Source organism: Oryctolagus cuniculus, chromosome 4, assembly GCF_051225735.1.
Source record: "Oryctolagus cuniculus isolate XC-2025 breed Fujian yellow rabbit chromosome 4, ASM5122573v1, whole genome shotgun sequence".
Taxonomy (NCBI): domain Eukaryota; kingdom Metazoa; phylum Chordata; class Mammalia; order Lagomorpha; family Leporidae; genus Oryctolagus; species Oryctolagus cuniculus.
The window spans coordinates 173,077,136-173,095,220 of NC_142870.1; the positions used below are offsets into that span (position 1 = coordinate 173,077,136).

At 48.6% G+C, this 18,085-nt stretch overlaps 1 long non-coding RNA gene across 1 annotated transcript; it reads right to left on the reverse strand.

The window, feature by feature from the left end:
* Positions 1 to 67: 67 nt before the first annotated feature.
* Positions 68 to 17,505, reverse strand: LOC138849412 (uncharacterized). Its single transcript, XR_011388274.2, has 2 exons — positions 17,321 to 17,505; positions 68 to 2,672 (listed from the first exon to the last, which is right to left on the reverse strand). It is a non-coding gene; the product is annotated as an uncharacterized LOC138849412 (long non-coding RNA).
* Positions 17,506 to 18,085: the final 580 nt, after the last annotated feature.

An 18,085-nucleotide genomic window follows, 5' to 3' on the forward strand; every position in this document is an offset into this window, starting at 1 on the left:
GGCTTTGTGTGCTCAAACCAATACACAGGCAGTTTCATGTTATTAGGCTTGCATTAGATAGTTTGTATCAATTACCTTTAAAAGGAAAACACTTTATTTTCACCTTGAGAAGCATTGAATATGCATACTAAATATGAATAATTGGTATATTAAACTAAATACAAAGAATCGATACTTTAACCTAAATAGAAATAATTGATACATTAAACACCAAAACAGCAGACAGCAAAGGAACATTTTGCTTGTAGTGAGCCTCGGAACCGGAAGCTCATTTGGCATCGCTGAAGAGAATGGAACCACGGCCCTGGTGGTGTGGCCAAGGTGTCGGCGTGGGTGCTGCGAGGAAAATAGAACTGAATGAAATCTGGGGTGCAAAAAGATGAACTCCATGCACAGATTTGCATACCGCATTTTGTATGAACTTCTTGGAGCAGCCTCCTGTTTTGATTGCAGGCCTCTCAGACGCACTCAGGCAGCTCTGGTGGCCGGAAGCACGAGGCACTGAGCCCTAGCTGAAGAACTCCCAGACACACAAAAGCCCACTGGCAGCCTCGCCGGATGGTACTCTCCAGTGGCCCCCACAACTGCTCTGCCTCAGAATCCAAGGAGAAAACATCCTCGGCTCAGTTCATTTGTCCGGACAGGCCACTTGGACCGCTGGCCGCTTGCTGGCCTGGCTGCTTTGGGATTGGTTTCCACCCCTGGTCACATCCGTGGGTCACAGGGAAGGAAAGGGGGGCTGAGGGGTGGGAGAATGGTCTCTCGGAGGCAGGGCAGAGGGCGCTTCAGCAGGAGGGGGGCTACCTAGGCAGTCCAGCGGGCTGACACATCCAGGACAACAGACCAGCTCAGTCCAGGAGTCACTTCCAGGTCGGCCACGGTATCTGATGAGTGGCAAGGACAGCCTTGGCAGAAATGATGACGCCACCAAGAGAAACGTCCCTCTCACAGCGTCACCCAAGCTGACTGCAGACTGAAAGCATTAAAACCCAGAATCTCCCAGATTTCACCATTTGCACACATTTGCAAAGTGTGTTCCTCCGTCTCCGCATCCTGTTGACAGAACATGTTTGTGTGGCTCCCCTCCCCCAACTGTCTTCATCTCTCTCCTTCCCTCCTCCCTAGAGTGATGACTCCATCTTCCCACCATCCTCCCCCTCTGCAGGCTCTTCAGACCCGCTGCCGCTCAGCTGGCTGCCCTGTCCCCTGCCTTGCAGCTGTGACCGCATCTGGAGCTCCATCCAGGCCTCCCCCCTGGGCGCCAGCGGCCGAGCACCTGAGCCATCTTCTGCCGCTTTCCCGGATGCACGGGTAAGGAGCTGGATTGGAAGTGGAGCAGCTGGGGCTCGAACCCAGGTGTCCCAGGGCATTTTATACTGAAAATCTGAGGCAAAGAAAACGGACTGCTTCCACGGACTGAGACAGACCAGAGGAGAGCAGCAGGACAGCAGGGAGTGGACGCAGGCCGTGAAGATGTGTTTGCCGCGTCTCGGTTGGCTGCGCCGTGTGCAGGATGCGATGTCACCTTGGTGGCTCATCTTCCGCGTACGGGGAAGGACTGTGGAGCAGTTTCTTTGTTTGCTCGGGGAGTTGGCCTCAAGCTCTCGGCTGATGTAGACCCGTCTTACCTCTTTCTAGTTTCCATCTTCCAGCCTGTGACTGACTCTAGGACGTCTCAGAGTTTGTGTCCCCAGGAATTAACGTCACCAGATGCTCTGCTCTCTCCTCCTCTGCCTCCCCACGGTGGCCTCCTTGATGTTCTCCCCACTGTGGCTTTGTTCAGCTCTCCTGAGAGCCCATCCGGTCCACCCAGCCACCGCCTTCCTTACGTTGCTGCATCCTCTCCATCCTTCCTGGAGTCCAGGGAACGTTCCTCCATACTGATCTACATGATTTCATAATTTCTCCATTTAAAATACTCTGGTGGCTCTGGAGGGTTAAACTATAAACCCCTGAGTGTGACCTTCAAGGCTCGTCAACCTTGGGTCCAGTCTGCCACTCAGCCTTCATCTCCTGCCAACCCCCGCTCTGGCCCCAGCTAGCGCAGGTCCCTCGCTTGGTCTTGGCGGCCACCTCTTGCCCTGCGCTGCTCTTCAGCCCCGAGCGTCCTCTCCTGTCAGTAAGTTAACTGCCGCTCCACGGCTCGAGCCCGCGGTGTCCACCTGTAACTCTGTCCCTCCTTCCACACCGCAGAAGGGTATTCCGGAAGGCAGAGTGGGCCCGTGTGCTTGACATCGTGGCCAATCTGCTCCCCCCGATGCTGACACTGGCCCAGTCCGTGGTGCGTGCACACAGCCTGTCTCTCTCACCTACCTGGGAGCCGCCCCAGTTCTTCAGTCTGCTTTGGCAGACTCGTGTCTGAGCTGGTCCACGCTAGTGAAAGGTTTCCAAGAGGAAGAAATCAGAGCTGCTGCCCAAGATAAAACACGAACTCTCCTGTGGATGTTGGTGATACACGTCCTCTCTCTGACTTGCGTGCAGATAGCTCTGTGCTGGCCGTGTGTAGGCATGATGCAAGGATTATAACTGAACTGTGTTTTCACTCTCTCTGGAATCAAGCTTTTTAAAAAATCAATTTATTTCCAGTGAGTGGTGAGGTTGCCATCTGGACTCTCCTGATGCCAGTGAACACGGCACTCAGTGCTATGAAGGCAAGATGTGGATCCTTGTTTCTGTATTAAAAAAGAAAAACAAAGTCATTTGCAAAACCATTAATCAATTTTCCAATGTGGAATGATCGTAAAAGAAAACTCCAAAATACTCTCAAGTCCTTACAGTAGAGTATAAAAATAAATTCCGGGCAAAGCTTCAACTATCATCTTACACAATAGTTTTAAAACTTGATCGGGGCCAGCACTATGGCGCTGCAGGTTAAAGCCCCAGCCTGCAGCGTCGGCATCCCATATGGGCACTGGTTCAAGTCCCGGCTGCTCCTCTATGATCCAGCTCTCTGCTATGGCTTGGGAAAGCAGATGTTGGGCCCATGTCCTTGGGCCCCTGCACCTGCGTGGGACACCTGGAAGAAGTCCTGGCTCCTGGCTTCCGAAAGAAGCCGCAGCTCCAGCCATTGTGGCCAGCTGGGGAGTGAACCAGCGGATGGAAGACCCCTCTCTTTCTCTCCCTCTCTCTCTCTCTCTCTCTCTCTGCTTCTCCTTCTTCCTCTGTGTAACTCAGACTTTCAAATAAATGAATCTTTTTTCAGAAAAAGATTGATATGAATCCCATCATAGTATCTCCTAAGTCCAAGTCTATAAAAAATTATGAGTGACCACATCCTTATGAAAGGTGGTTCCATGATTTTATTTTACTGGACGGTCCGGTGCTGATTAGGCTGTAACCCTAAAGGCTTTGCATGATGTGTAGAAGAGTGCTATGATGTCAGAGAAGGTTCCTGGCTCGTAAAATTTGAAAGAATTTCTCAACAATTTTTCATGTAACTAGATCATCTTTGAATTTGTAACACTACAATAGCAGATGTAACTGGTGCCGTGGTGGCATGAGTGATCACATGCAATCACTCTGCTGCAGTCTCACTTGGATGTCAAGTTTTTTTTTTTTGTTTTTTGTTGGTTTTTTTTTTTTTTTTTTTTTTTTTGACAGGCAGAGTGGACAGTGAGAGAGACAGAGAGAAAGGTCTTCCTTTTCTGTTGGTTCACCCCCCAATGGCTGCTGCGGCCAGTGCACCACGCTGACCCAAAGTCAGGAACCAGGTGCTTCCTCCTGGTCTCCCATGCAGGTGCAGGGCCCAAGCGCTTGGGCCATCCTCCACTGCACTCCCTGGCCACAGCAGAGAGCTGGACTGGAAGAGGAGCAACCAGGACAGAATCCAGTGCCCCATCCGGGACTAGAACCCAGTGTGGAGGATTAACCTATTGAGCCGCGGTGCTGGCCGTGTGTCATTATTTTTCAGTATGATCTTGAGCAATCTTTTCTTGCTGAAAAATTACAAGTTCACTCTACAGTCTGGATAGAACATCTTAAATTTCCAACAATCAGCTCTGGTTACATAAGGGGTGATTTTTATTAATTATTTCCACTGAATTTTCATAGCTATCTGAAGCCTTTCATAAAAAAAAAACCTCCAGCTGCCTAAAAAGGAGTAAAGGAAAGCACTTATAAGCACTGAAACTCTAAATATTTTTTATTTTATTATTATTTTTTTTCTTTTTTTTTCTTTTTTATTTTTTTTATTTTTTTGACAGGCAGAGTAGACAGTGAGAGAGAGAGACAGAGAGAAAGGTCTTCCTTTGCCGTTGGGTCACCCTCCAATGGCCGCCGCGGCCGGCGCACCGCGCTGATCCGATGGCAGGAGCCAGGAGCCAGGTGCTTTTCCTGGTCTCCCATGGGGTGCAGGGCCCAAGCACCTGGGCCATCCTCCACTGCACTCCCTGGCCACAGCAGAGAGCTGGCCTGGAAGAGGAGCAACCAGGACAGAATCCGGTGCCCTGACCGGGACTAGAACCCAGTGTGCCGGCGCCGCAAGGTGGAGGATTAGCCTAGTGAGCCGCGGCGCCGGCCCTATTATTTTTCTGATAGGCAGAGAGGACAGTGAGAGAGACAGAGAGAAAGGTCTTCCTTTTGCCGTTGGTTCACCCTCCAATGGCTGCCGCAGCTGGCGCACCGCGCTGATCTGAAGCCAGGAGCCAGGTACTTATCCTGGTCTCCCATGGGGTGCAGGGCCCAAGCACTTGGGCCATCCCCCACTGCACTCCCAGGCCACAGCAGAGAGCTGGCCTGGAAGAGGGGCAACTGGGACAGAATCCGGCGCCCCGACCGGGACTAGAACCTAGTGTGCCGTCGCCGCAAGGCGGAGGATTAGCCTAGTGAGCCGCAGCACCGGCCTCTAAATAATTTTTAAAGGTAAAGAGTGAAGGTAAAGAGTGACAAAGATCCAACAGAAGTAGCAAATGTAAATCTGCCTATGGGGGCAGAATGAGTGATGGCAGGAACCGGTGTGTGCCTTCACGGTCGCAGAGGGTTTTGTTTGTCTTAAGCAAAGAAGAGGTTCAACAGTGAAAATGTAAAACTTGGAAAGTATCGTTATGCTGTCAAAACTGTATATATGAAATATATGAAATGCGTTCCCTTCATGTACATTAAAAAAATTTAAAGAAAATGTAAACTTTGATCTCAGTGGATCAGCAACCTACTGAACCCTAAGCTTCAAGAGTTGTTTGAGACTCTGCACAAAAATGGTAAGAAGTCACGTACACTTTCATCTGTTTCGAACTAAGCACAGTGACAGAGCCACAGTTCTAGAGAAACCAGTGGCTCCTCTACCCCCAGAATAAATCATGTGTTCCAGTATGAAACGGATAAGTAATCGTTAGTGGCTGGTGAAAAGACTAAAGCTACAGGTGCATTACTCCAAACTGCACTCTTCACAGTAAAAACAGAAGCATCTTGTAAAATCCATCACACGCCATGACAAAATCACACCTGCCAAGAAACCAAGAAAAGGCTATTGGCGAGAGCCCCTTCCAAACGACACTATGGGTAGCCATGTAAAATCAGGGGGACACAAAAGGAAAGAACAACTTGCTTTGTGTATGTGTGGTGGAAGTTACTTCAGCTTAGATTTGGGCAAAGCACTGCTGAATATATTCCAATTCTTAAAAAAAAAAAAGATTGATTGATTGATTGATAGATTTAAAAGGCAGAGTTACAGAGAAAGGGAGACAGAAAGAAAGAGGTTTTCCATCTATTGGTCACTCCCCAGATGGCCACAACAGCCAGCTCTGGCCCAGGTTGAAGCCAGGAACCTGAACTCTATCTGGTCTCCCATGTGGGTACAGGAGACTGTGGGGAGCAACTCGGACTAGACTAAGTTACTGGAATTAAGACTTATTCTATGCATCTGCTTTCCCACAATATGGCGCTGAGAAGAGAAACAGCTTCTACACAGCTGCCTCCAGTTCAACCAATAAACTGTAGGACCTGCTCCTGATTGGAGGAGAGCAGCGTACTCGGCGTGTGGGTAGCAGAGTTGGGATTGGTGGAAGAGGACTATAAAGGAGGAGAGAGACAACATGCACCAGGAACATCTAGGGGGAACATCTATCTGAAGGAACACCTGTGCAGCCCCCGAGAGAGCCGGCCAGCGGTGTGCCGCTCCCCCGCGGAAGTGGGGAATGTGGCAGGGGGAACCGCCCTTCCACGGAGGTGGAAGGGTCGGTAGCCAACCTGGGAAGAACCAGCAGCAAACCCGGGAAGGACCGAGCAGACGAAAGAACAGCGCAGGGTCCTGTGTTGTTCCTCCACGAAGAGGGGGAGCGACATAATGGTGCCGTGACTCGGATATGAAGCCTAGGCAGGGTTTAGTGTCGTTCCTCCACAAAGACGGGGAGCGACAGGAGACCAAGAACTTAGGCCACCTTCCACTGCTTTCCCAGGTGCATTGGCAGGGAGCTGGATCGGAAGTGGAGCAGTGGGGACTTGAACCTGTGCTCATATGGGACGCTGGTGTTGAAGGCAGAAGTTTAACCTGCTGTACCCCAGGGCCAGTCCCTAATCCAACTCTTGACCCTCGCATGGCACAATGTGACTGATGCCGAATGGCTTCTGTATTCCAAATGAAGAGGTTGGGGAGCTGTGCTGCAAACAGGAACACAAACGTTGGGGTCATTTGCTGCGTCAGCCACCTGTGAAACAAAACCAATACTCTTGTACAGTTAAGAGCCTGCTCCTGCAGGCTGGCCCACACCCAGCTTCACTGGCAGAGAGCAGTCGGGGACCAACAGTGCACCCTCTGGTCGTGGTGCCATGTCAAGGAGCCAGCAAAAATCACAGCAACACAGGCCTGCCTTCCCAGCATGCCGCGAGAGAAGCAGGCAGAACAGCTCTGTCCTCCTCCCACTCACATAGGTATAGACAAGGAGACGCAGGCTTACATGAATCATGGAATCATGGAGATGAAGAGACTGGGAAAATGTCACTGATCTATATGAAAAAAAAAAAAAAAATAGGGGCCAGCGCTGTGGCACAGCGGGTTAACACCTTGGCCTGAAGTGCCGGCATCCCATATGGGTGCCAGTTTGAGACCCAGCTGCTCCACTTCCGATCCAGCTCTCTGCTGTGGCCTGGGAAAACAGTAGAAGATGGTCCAAGTCCTTGGGCCCCTGCACCCACGTGGGAGACTCGGAAGAAGCTCCTGGCTCCTGGCTTTGGATCAGCACAGCTTGGGCCATTGTGGCCAGTTGGGGAGGGAACCATCAAATGGAAGACCTCTGTCTTTCTCTGCCTCTCCTCCCTCTGTGTAACTCTTTCAAATAAATAAATCTTTTTTTAAAAAAAAGACCCCTTTTAAGATTCCAAGTGATACTGATTCAGCGTCTTAGGTTAAGTTTATAACTTCTAGGCTAACATATCACAATTATAAATATCAAAGATAAGACAGCAGAATTTCATGAAGAGGTTGACTGTGGTATAGATGACTATTGCTGAGTAGGATTTTCCCCCAACACTTGATTTTCTTTGTTCATCACAGAAAGAAGCCCAGCATGCTTACAGGTCACACTCAAACACTGGCCCAGGCCATGAAGACATTCCTCCCGGGCCTAATACACAAAGCACAGGAGAGCGGTGCCCATAGCTTTGTCTTCCAAGTTCCCACACTCACTCTCCTGGGGTCTGAATGCGATGGAGCTGCAGACCTGACAGATTCTGAATGCAGCTCTTCAGTGTGAAATGGCTCCTTAATCTCTGTGTAGCAGTAACACAGTCCCCATATCCAAACCAACTAGCCAGGCCAGCAAACACTGGCACCCCGAGCACCTGAGGTGTAGTGGAGTAAGGAGTGAGAGAGCACAGGACAGAGGCGGGCAGTACAGACACTCCAGCAACAGCAGCAAAGCGCTCTTCCTCTCCATGATGGGAAGCTGTGGTGGCAGCGGGCTTACAATACCATGTGTCACACTCGTTTAAAACGGCAAAGTTTTTAACCTAAAGTTGTTGAGTTTCATGTCCAAACCCCCACAAATGTCCTAAATAAGCAGGTTACAACCAAAGGCGACTGCAGCACCGCTCTGCGTGCGATCTGGGACCGGAGCAGCCGCGGCTTGCGCTCTCGTAAAGAGGCTTCTCTGGTTTGAAATTTCAGGAATTTTGCAAGCATTCCACCAGTCTTCAGACCATCCCACTTACCCTGCGAGTGGGTGGAGAACGAGAGACCCAGAGCAAAGCAGCGGCCTCTTCGGTGTCGAGAAGAGAGTGGAAACAATACCCTGCTTCTCTTGCAATCATGTCGTCTCTCGCATCATCTTAGCGACAAGAAGATAGGGCACGCCCCCTCAAATTATCCCGAAGTCAGAGAAGGTAGCAAATGGAGATTTTTCTTTGGAGAGGGGGAAGCTATTTTCAGGAAAGCATTTAAAAAGCACAATTATCTAACAGCAAAACTGATAATTATATAATTGCACAGCCTTTGGCAGCATGATAGCTTTTGTTCAAAGGAATAGGTGGGGTTCATTTGATGCATTTAAGTCTATAAAACTGTGTCTCAGATCTCTAAAGACGTCCAGATTACCATCCATCAAATGTCTTGCCTGGATAGGCACTACCTGTCTGGTCTAGAGAAATACAAGTTGAAAGTGCAAATGGTAGCCAGAAATGAAAACAGTCAGGATATGATTTAAAGAACCTTTTCGCTGACAACACACAATCAGTACAGAAGCCTTGATTCCCAGAAAAACAGCTCCTCCCACGCCCTGAACTCTTAGAAGGTCACACGGGCGTGCGCGTTCAGCCTAATGCTTAGGATGCCCGCACCCCACATCAGAGTACCTACCCGGGTTTGACGGCTGGCTCTGGCCCCTGGCTCCAGCTTCCTGCTAATGAGACCCTGGGAGGGATCCCTGTTATCCCATGATGGCTTGGATAGAAATCCCAACTGCCAGCTTCACCCCCAGCCCAGCCCCAGATGTTGCAGGCATTTAGGGAGGACCACCAGCTGGGAACTCTCTCTCTCTCTCTCTCTCTCTCTCTTTCTGTGTGTGTGTGTGTGTATGTCTGTCTCCCTCTCACATAATTTTTTTAAGTGATACCCTGGTCCTTAGCCCAGACCCTCAAGTAGGGAACATTCGTTGTGTGCTAGACGCTGGTTGCTAGCTTGGAAGGAATTTTCATTTACCCCAACCTGTGTGTGGAAACTGTTATGCCCATTTCAAAAACAAAGCAGGGGAAGTGACTTCTAAGACCACCCAACAAGCAACAAAGGCAAGATCTGAACCCAGGTCTGTCTCATAGCAGTCTGAGAGAAGTACATCCACTGGTTTCTGCTGGGTAACAAACACTCACAAAACTTACTGACGTAAAATCAGGAGCGTGGGATGGGCATTTAGCCAAGCAGCTAGCACACTGGTGAAGACAGCTACGTCCCGTGGTGCTGTGCCCGGGTTCCACTCCTGTCTGCGGCTCCTGCCTCCAGCTCCCTGCCAATGCTGAGCTGGTAGGCAGCAGCCACAGCTCAGCTGATCAGATCCCCAGCAGCTGTGTCCTGGTGGTTACTGGCACGTGGGGAGTGAATCAGAGAATAGGAGCTCAGTCTCTCTGCCTCACTTCCTCTCAAATAAAAACACACAAAAGAACAGAGCACTGGTTGGGCTCGTGATTTGAGAGTTGATCGAGGCTGGGATCCGGGGAGCAGCTCCGCTGGTGCTGGCTGGGCTCACTCTCGCACCACGGTCAGCTGAGAGGTCCGCTGGGCCCTGGCTGTCGGGCTTGTCTTTGTCCCTGGCCGTCTCTGGTCCTCTGACAGGGTAACTAGGCAACGTCCCAGGAGGCCCCGCAGCAGTGCGTCAGACCTTTGGAGAACTCAGAATCAGCCTTGCCATCACATTGCACTGCCCACAGCAAGTATCAAATCCAGCCCAGGCTCAAGAGGAAAGATACAGACTTGACCTCTTGAAGGCAGGCGCTGCAATCCCCCCCGCACACCACCTCTGTGGCTGTCTTCCCACAGCCTGCAAGAACAGCAGAGAAACCGAAACTGGATAGTTCACCAGGTTCCCGACAAGGGCTCCTGCACAGTGCCAAGGTCGAGAAGGACTGTGGAGTCGCTGCGGATTGAAGAAGAAGCCCCAGCCAGGTGACAGCTAACTGCAACACTGGGTCTGGGCTGAATTCTGAAACGGAGGAAGGGCATGTTCAGACAGTCTAGTCAAGTCCCCACAAACGCGGTAGTTTCATTAAAATGAGTTCCCTTGCTATTCCTGACCTTAAAGAGAATGCTTATATTATAATGGAATATATGACATTTATGTAGGTTAAAGAAATTCCTGTCTATTCTTAGTTTGCATAATAAATGTGTGCTGAATTTTAGAAAGTGCTTTTTCTGTATCTACTGGAACAGTCATATGGTTTTCATCCCTTGATGTGCTAATACTTAACCATATGCTAACTTACAGTTGGTTTCCTAGAATTGAGACGATCTCGTATTGTTACAGTAAACTAACTGGATCATGAAGTACTGCATTTTTAATACAGCACTGAATTTGGTTTGATATTTTCTGTAGGAAGTTTGCATCTCTATTTAGGAGTAGGAGTGGCCTTTAATTTAACTTATTCATCCTCTTCTTGTAAGATATTTATAGCAAGATTATGCTAGCTTGCCTTTTAAAATGAATGGAAGTATTGTATTTCTTATATTGTCTAAACAGTAGACTTAGGATTAAAGTTTAGCTGTCCTTTCTTTTTTTAAAAAATTTTATTTATTTGAAAGGCAGAGAGAAGCAGACAGACACAGAGACAGATCTCAGCGGCTGGGACTGAGCTGGGCTGGACCCAGCAGATGGGACCCAATTCAGGTCTTCCACGTGGGTGTCGGGAACCCAAGTACCAGAGCCATCCGCCACTTCTCTAGATCTGCATCAGTAGGGAGCTGAATCAGCAGCTGGAGGGGGGCACTGAACCCATGGCCTCCAATATGGATGCAGGTGTCCCAACTGTTAGCCTAAATGCCAACTGCTATCCCTTCTTTCTTTGCTTCCCAAAACTTGCCAATAAAGCCATCTGGGCATAGTGTTGTCTCTGTGGGTAGATTTTGAGTACTTGATTCAATCTATTATAAAACGTCATAATTTTGTTTCAAAGTTGTTTTTTTTTTTTTAAAAAAAAGATTTATTTATTTGAGAAGCAGAATTATATAGAGAGAGGGGTAAACAGAAATGTCTTCCATCCTCTGGTTCACTCCCTAAATGGCCACAACGGCCAGAGCTGGGCCAGGCCAAAGCCAGGAGCCAGGAGCTTCTTCCAGTTCTCCCACATGGGTACAGGGGCCCAAGCATTTGGGCCATCTTTGGCTGCCTTCCCAGACCATTAGCAGGGGGCTGGATTGGAAGTAGAGCAGCCGGGACTCAAACCGGTGCCCATACAGGATGCCAGTGCCATGGGTGAAGGCTTAACCTACTATGCCGTAGCACCAGCCCCTCAAAGTTGGTTTTTGTGAGTTGTGTTTCCTTAACAATTTGGTGATCCATCTAATTCTTAAAATTATTGGCATAGAGTAATTCATAATATTAATTTTGTTTAATCTCTACAAAGCTATAATTATATTCTTGTCTTTGAATCTTCTGCTGGCCTTCTCTCGTTTCTTACATATCTCATTAGTTAAAAAGGTAATTTTTGGCTTGGTCAACATCTATTGTATGATCACTTAATATTTCATTAATTTCTGCACCTCTTTTTTCTTTACTGTTTTTTCCTTTCTTGTGTTTAGCTTGTATTTTCTTTACCTGTCTTTTGAATTTGGAGATTTTCTTTCTTTCTAAGGTAAGTACTTTAAGATTATATATCTTCTAAATACTACTCACAAGTTCTGTTCAATTCCAAGTTTTTAAAATTTACATTATGATTTCAGGTTTAACCCAGAAATTGTTTTAGAATACAAGTTTTTAAAATTTTTCCGAACATATATTTTGCAAGTTATTTTTATTATTAATGTCTACCTTAATTAAATACAAAGGGTCTTCAAAACTTCAAGGAAAGTGTGTGTTACAAAAAATTATGCATGGATTTCAATTTTTTTTGCATTAAATAAGCTTATTCTTCTGGGTCTTCCACATGGGTGCAGGGGCCCAAGCACTTGGGGCATCCTCCGAAGCTTTCCCAGGCACATCAGCAGGAAGCAGCGTCTCGCACTGGCACCCATAAGGGAATGCCAGCTTCGAAGGTGGCGGTTTTACCTGCTAAGCCCCAGTGCTGGCCTCAAATAAACTTATTCTTTCATTGAACTTTTTCTTGAACTGCTTGAAGTAGCTTCCTGCAGACATAATACCAATGCTCTGAAAAATTGTTGAAGTTAGCTTTACAGCCTAGCATGCGATCAATTTTATAACATGTTCTATTTGTCCTTGAAAAGAATGGACAGGCCGGCGCCGCGGCTCACTAGGCTAATCCTCCCCCTGTGGCACTGGCATACCAGGTTCTAGTCCCGGTCGGGGCACCAGATTCTGTCCCGGTTGCCCCTCTTCCAGGCCAGCTCTCTGCTGTGGCCAGGGAGTGCAGTGGAGGATGGCCCAAGTGCTTGGGCCCTGCACCCCATGGGAGACCAAGATAAGTACCTGGCTCCTGCCATTGGATCAGCGTGGTGTGCCGGCCGCGGCGGCCACTGGAGGGTGAACCAACAGTGAAGGAAGACCTTTCTCTCTGTCTCTCTCTCTCACTGTCCACTCTGCCTGTCAAAAAAAAAAAAAAATGGACATTCACCAACTCCTGAATAAAATGCTGAGTGCCCTCTAAGTATCAATACTGTTAATTGTCTTTTCCAAATTTCTATGCCTTAGTGCTTATTTACTGCTCAATCTATTAATGATTGAGAATTATCTTTTCTTAAATGCCTCACCTTGATAGATTCTTATTTATCATTTTTTGGTCAATTTTTACTTTATACTTTCTGAGACCAGTTGTATAAAGTTACTAGCTTCATCAAAGCTTTTTTTTTTTTTTTTTTTTTTTTTTTTTAATTTTTTTATTATTTTTGACAGGCAGAGTGGACAGTGAGAGAGAGAGAGACAGAGAGAAAGGTCTTCCTTTTGCCGCTGGTTCACCCTCCAATGGCCGCCGCTGCAGCCGGCGCACCGCGCTGATCCTGGCAGGAGCCAGGAGCCAGGTGCTTTTCCTGGTCTCCCATGGGGTGCAGGGCCCAAGCACCTGGGCCATCCTCCACTGCACTCCCTGGCCATAGCAGAGAGCTGGCCTGGAAGAGGGGCAACCGGGACAGAATCCGGCGCCCCGACCGGGACTAGAACCCGGTGTGCCGGCGCCGCAAGGTGGAGGATTAGCCTATTGAGCCACGGCGCCGGCTCTCATCAAAGCTTTAAATTATGATATTTTTCTGGTGAATTAAACATTTTTTTTGACAGGCAGAGTTAGACAGTGAGAGAGAGAGACAGAGAGGAAGGTCTTCCTTTTCCGTAGGTTCACCCCACAATGGCTGCAGCGGCGGACGCCCGCGCTGATCCGAAGCCAGGAGCCAGGTGCTTCCTCCTGGACTCCCATGCAGGTGCAGGGCCCAAGCACTTGGGCCATCCTCCACTGCACTCCCTGGCCACAGCAGAGAGCTGGCCTGGAAGAGGGGCAACCGGGACAGAATCCAGCGCCCTGACCAGGACTAGAACCCGGTGTGCCGGCGCCGCAGGCAGAGGATTAGCCTATTGAGCCGCGGCGCCAGCCAAACATTTTTATCATATAGTGATTTTCTTTATCTGTAGTATAGCTTTTGAAGCTGTAGTTTTGCCTGATATTAATGTTACTGCCTATTTCTTTTGGTCAACATTTGCTTTCTGCTATCCTCAACTTTAATCACTTTTATATTTAAATCTATTTCTGTTTTCTCATAACGTGTTTTATTGTCTGTTTTTCCCTCCTTTCCTGCCCTATTTGGATTGAATTCTTTCCTTTTTCTTGCTGCATTTTCCTGAACTTGTTAGTAAGTTGTTTGTTCTATGTTTATACTTAGTTTTAACTTTAATCCTTGGGGTCGACACTGCAGCATAGCAGCAGGTAAAGCCACTGCCTGCAGTGCCGGCATCCCATACTGCACCAGTTTGACTCCCAGCTGCTCCACTTCCAGTCCCGCTTACTGCTATGGCCTGGGAAAGCAGTAGAAGATGGCCCGAGTGCTTGGGCCCCTGCACCCGTGTGGGAGACCCAGAAGAAGCTCCTCGCTCCTGGCTCCTGGCTTTGGATCAGCCCAGCTCCGGCCGTTGCGGCCATTTAGGGAGTGAACGAGAGGGTCAAACCACCCCCCCCCCCCGGCCTCTGCCTCTTTGTAATTCTGTCTTTCAAATACATAAATAAATCTTTAAAAAAAATTTAATCCTTGTAACTTGAATATGCCTGTTCTTTTTTCAAAGTCTAAATCTAATCAATACCTTTGAAAAATGTAATACTCTGTTTTTTTATTTATTTTTTATTTATTTATTTATTTATTTTTTTGGACAGGCAGAGTGGATAGTGAGAGAGAAACAGAGAGAAAGGTCTTCCTTTTGCTGTTGGTTCACCCTCCAATGGCTGCCACGGCTGACGCGCTGCGGCCGGTGTACCACGCTGATCCGAAGGCAGGAGCCAGGTGCTTCCTCCTGGTCTCCCATGGGGTGCAGGGCCCAAGCACTTGGGCCATCCTCCACTGTACTCGCGGGCCACAGCAGAGAGCTGGCCTGGAAGAGGGGCAACCAGGAAAGAATCCAGCGCCCCGACCAGGACTAGAACCCGGTGTGCCGGCGCCGCTAGATGGAGGATTAGCCTATTGAGCCGCGGTGCCGGCCTAAAAAATGTAATACTCTTTGAAAAAATGTAATTTGTTAGAAAGTGTTCTAAGTTAACATCCTCAATCTCAGGTGCCTCCAGCTTCAGTTCACTTCCCCAGTCTCTTTGCCTTCCTCTTCCTCAGCAGGGAGAAGGCCCGTAACTGTGGATGAGCAATAATGTGAAGCCTAAGTAATATGGCAGAAAAGAAGTAACAAATTAGCAACACACATCAGAAATTCATCATGAGTTGGAGGGAAAATCTGAACAAATGCTTGCCCATCCTATCAATCAAACTGAAGAATCTATGAACTTTGTACACAGAGGCTCAGGAATGCATGATGGTATAATAGAAAAAAGTACAAAAAGAAATCTGGCAGATTATAGGAGAGAAATGAAAGTGGAAACTAAAGGATTTCTGAAAATCAGCCATTTTAGAAGCAGTAGAAACAATGGACAGACGTTAATGGAAACATCTAAGCATGAAGAATTCTGCTAGATGAGAGTTGAACAAAAAGTCGGTTTAGACAGTTAGAAAACTATAAGCAATAAACCCATTCATCAGAAATCTACTATGAAAATATTTACAACTCTGAAGAGAACTGAAGTAGCGAATCAAGAAAACAGCATCCAGAGAGATATTAGAGAAGACAAATTTCCTATGTGAAAAATGACAAATCTTCAGATTGACAGATCTCGGAATGACCGACACTGGGCCATAGCTCAGCCCAGCTGTGGCTTTTGCAGGCACGGGAGGAGTGAACCAGTGGATGAAAGGTTTGGCTCTGGGCCTTTCAAACAAAATGAGAACAATTGTTTTTTATGTTAAATCAAACACTGGGGAAGCACTGCGGTACAACAGGTGAAGCTATCACTTGGGATGCCTGAATCCTTTATCAGAACGCGTAGGATTCAGTCTTGCCTCGACTTCCACCCAGCCTCCTTCTAAGGCACCTGGGAGGCAGCAGTGCTGGTTCAAGTGCTTGGTCCCTGCCACCCACGTGGGAGACCAGGATGGAGTTCCTGCTCCCAGCTTCAGTTGTCCCTGCCTCGACTGTTACTGGCATTCGGGGAGTAAACCAGTTGCTTGAAAATTGTGTGTTTGTGTGTGTGTGTGTGTGTGTGACTCTGCTCTTTAAATAAATAACTATTCTTTACAAATCAGACACTCCAAGGGGTTAAATGACTTCTCCAAGATAATTCAGCTAAATCAGAAGTGGGTCTGGAAATCGGGGTCAAGGTCTTTCGATGGCAAAGACTTTTTTTTCTGTTTTTTTTTTTTTTTTTTTTGAGAGGCAGAGTTAGACAGTGAGAGAGAGAGAGAGAGAGAGAGAGTTATAGACAGTGAGAGAGACAGAGAGAAAGATCTTCCTTCCGTTGGTTCACTCCCCTAATGGCCGCCACTGCGCAGAACCGAAGCCAGGAGCCAGGTGCTTCCTCCTGGTCTCCCATGCTGGTGCAGGGTCCCAAGCACTTGTGCCATCCTCCACTGCCTTCCTGGGCCACAGCAGAGAGCTGGACTGGAAGAAGGGCAGCTGGGACTAGAACCCGGCGCCCATATGGGATGCCGGCGCCGCAGGCGGAGGAGTAACCAAGTGAGCCACGGCGCCAGCCCCGAGACTGTTTTGAGTAACAGCACATTTTGGAGTGAGAGCTGATGGCAGGTAAGCTACTGTATGAGGACAAGGGTCCAGGAGGCAGGGGAGCTCAGAAGTGTACCAGGCGTGTAGAGGCTGTGAGAAGAAGCCAGCATTGTCCAGCAATTGTACGGCATCCCATATTGGAGTCTGGCTCCGGTCCCAGCTGCTCCATTTCCCATCCCAACTTCCTGCTCATGTGCCTGGGAAGGCAGCGCATGCTGGCCCAAGGATCTGAGTCCTTACCAGTCATATGGGAGGCCTGGTTAGAATTCCTGGTCCCTGGTTTCAGCTGGGCCCAGCCCTAGCTGCTGCAGCCATGTGGGGAGTGAGCGAGCTGGTAGATGGAAGATCTCTCTCCCTCTCTCTGTCTTTCCTACTCTCTGTGTAGCTCTGGCTTATATAAATAGACCTTTAAAAAATAAATAAAGGATATGGGGGAAATGCTCAGCGGAAGCAGCTATCAAAGCAACACGATACAGCGAGAACAAAACCCCGCAGCAGCAGTGAGCACTTCTTTTGCTCATAGCACTCCATGCTGCCGCCAAGCGAGGAAATGGACGCTTGCAAGCTTTTCTTTTTAGGGAGTAACTAGCGTTAAGATTTTGAAAAAAATACTTGCACACTTTTCTCAATACGTTTCTAAGAAAGACTCTGTCCTGGGGAAATACACTTAGATACAAAAGACGCAAGAAACTAATGTTTGCTGCTAGACATACATTAGGCATTTCTCACCTTGAAAAATCATGGGTCAGAAATGAAATAGAGGTTAGGACTCCCATTCTACGGGCCTGAGTAACCGAGTTCTCATCTTTGACTACAGCCTAGTCCAGCTCTAATTCTGGAGACCATGAGTTTTGACCTTGAAATTTCTTAGTATTCAAGAACTCGTAGTCAGAGGACCATCCTTCTCCACCTCTCTTGGTTTCCTTCGCTCTTACCTGGAGTCATAACGGCTGTGACAAGTCGGATGGGGACTGGAGGATTTAAGAGACACAGCTTCAGCCCACTGCTGGAGCCTGCTGCTTAGATCCCAAGCAGCCGCCATCGGATCAGATGTGCCCGATATGTCCAGGAAATGGCTGGAAGAAAACATCTGCACCAGACAGGAAGTCGCGAAGAACCCAAGAGCGCAAGGGTGGGAGTGCATTGTAAACAGCCCGGTTCTCAACGAAAAATTCCATTTTCCAGGGCTGCGAAGACAATGTCAGTGCACCATGGGAATTGCTTCGAGAAATTAGCTCAATGGAAAAAGGAATGCGTTCCAGAAACACGAAGCTGATGGCGCGCTGTGAATAGACTCCAACGGCTCCCGGGAGGCCTACATCCCGGAGCTTGCAAATACCCTGGGGAGCCTCAGAGAGCAGCTCCCAAGGCCTCTGCTCTCCACTCAGCCTGCGGAGCCTGACGAGGCCCCTGGGGCTGGTGTGCTCCGAGTGGCCGGGTCAGGTGACAGGAGCCCCCTCCAAGAAAAAGAGGAAAGAATTCATCCGTGGAGCTATGGCGCCACGTTCTCGTTCTCCACTCCTCACGGACAAGAGCCCCGCGAGTGATGGCCGACATCCACCATGCTGGTCTAGGGACCGAGGCCCAAGGTCACTGAAGAGCCTGCTTCTTCCCATGTTGAAAACCAAGGGGGGCCGGCGCTGTGGCGTAGCAGGTAAAATTGCCGCCTGCAGTGCCAGCATCCCATATGGGCGCTGGTT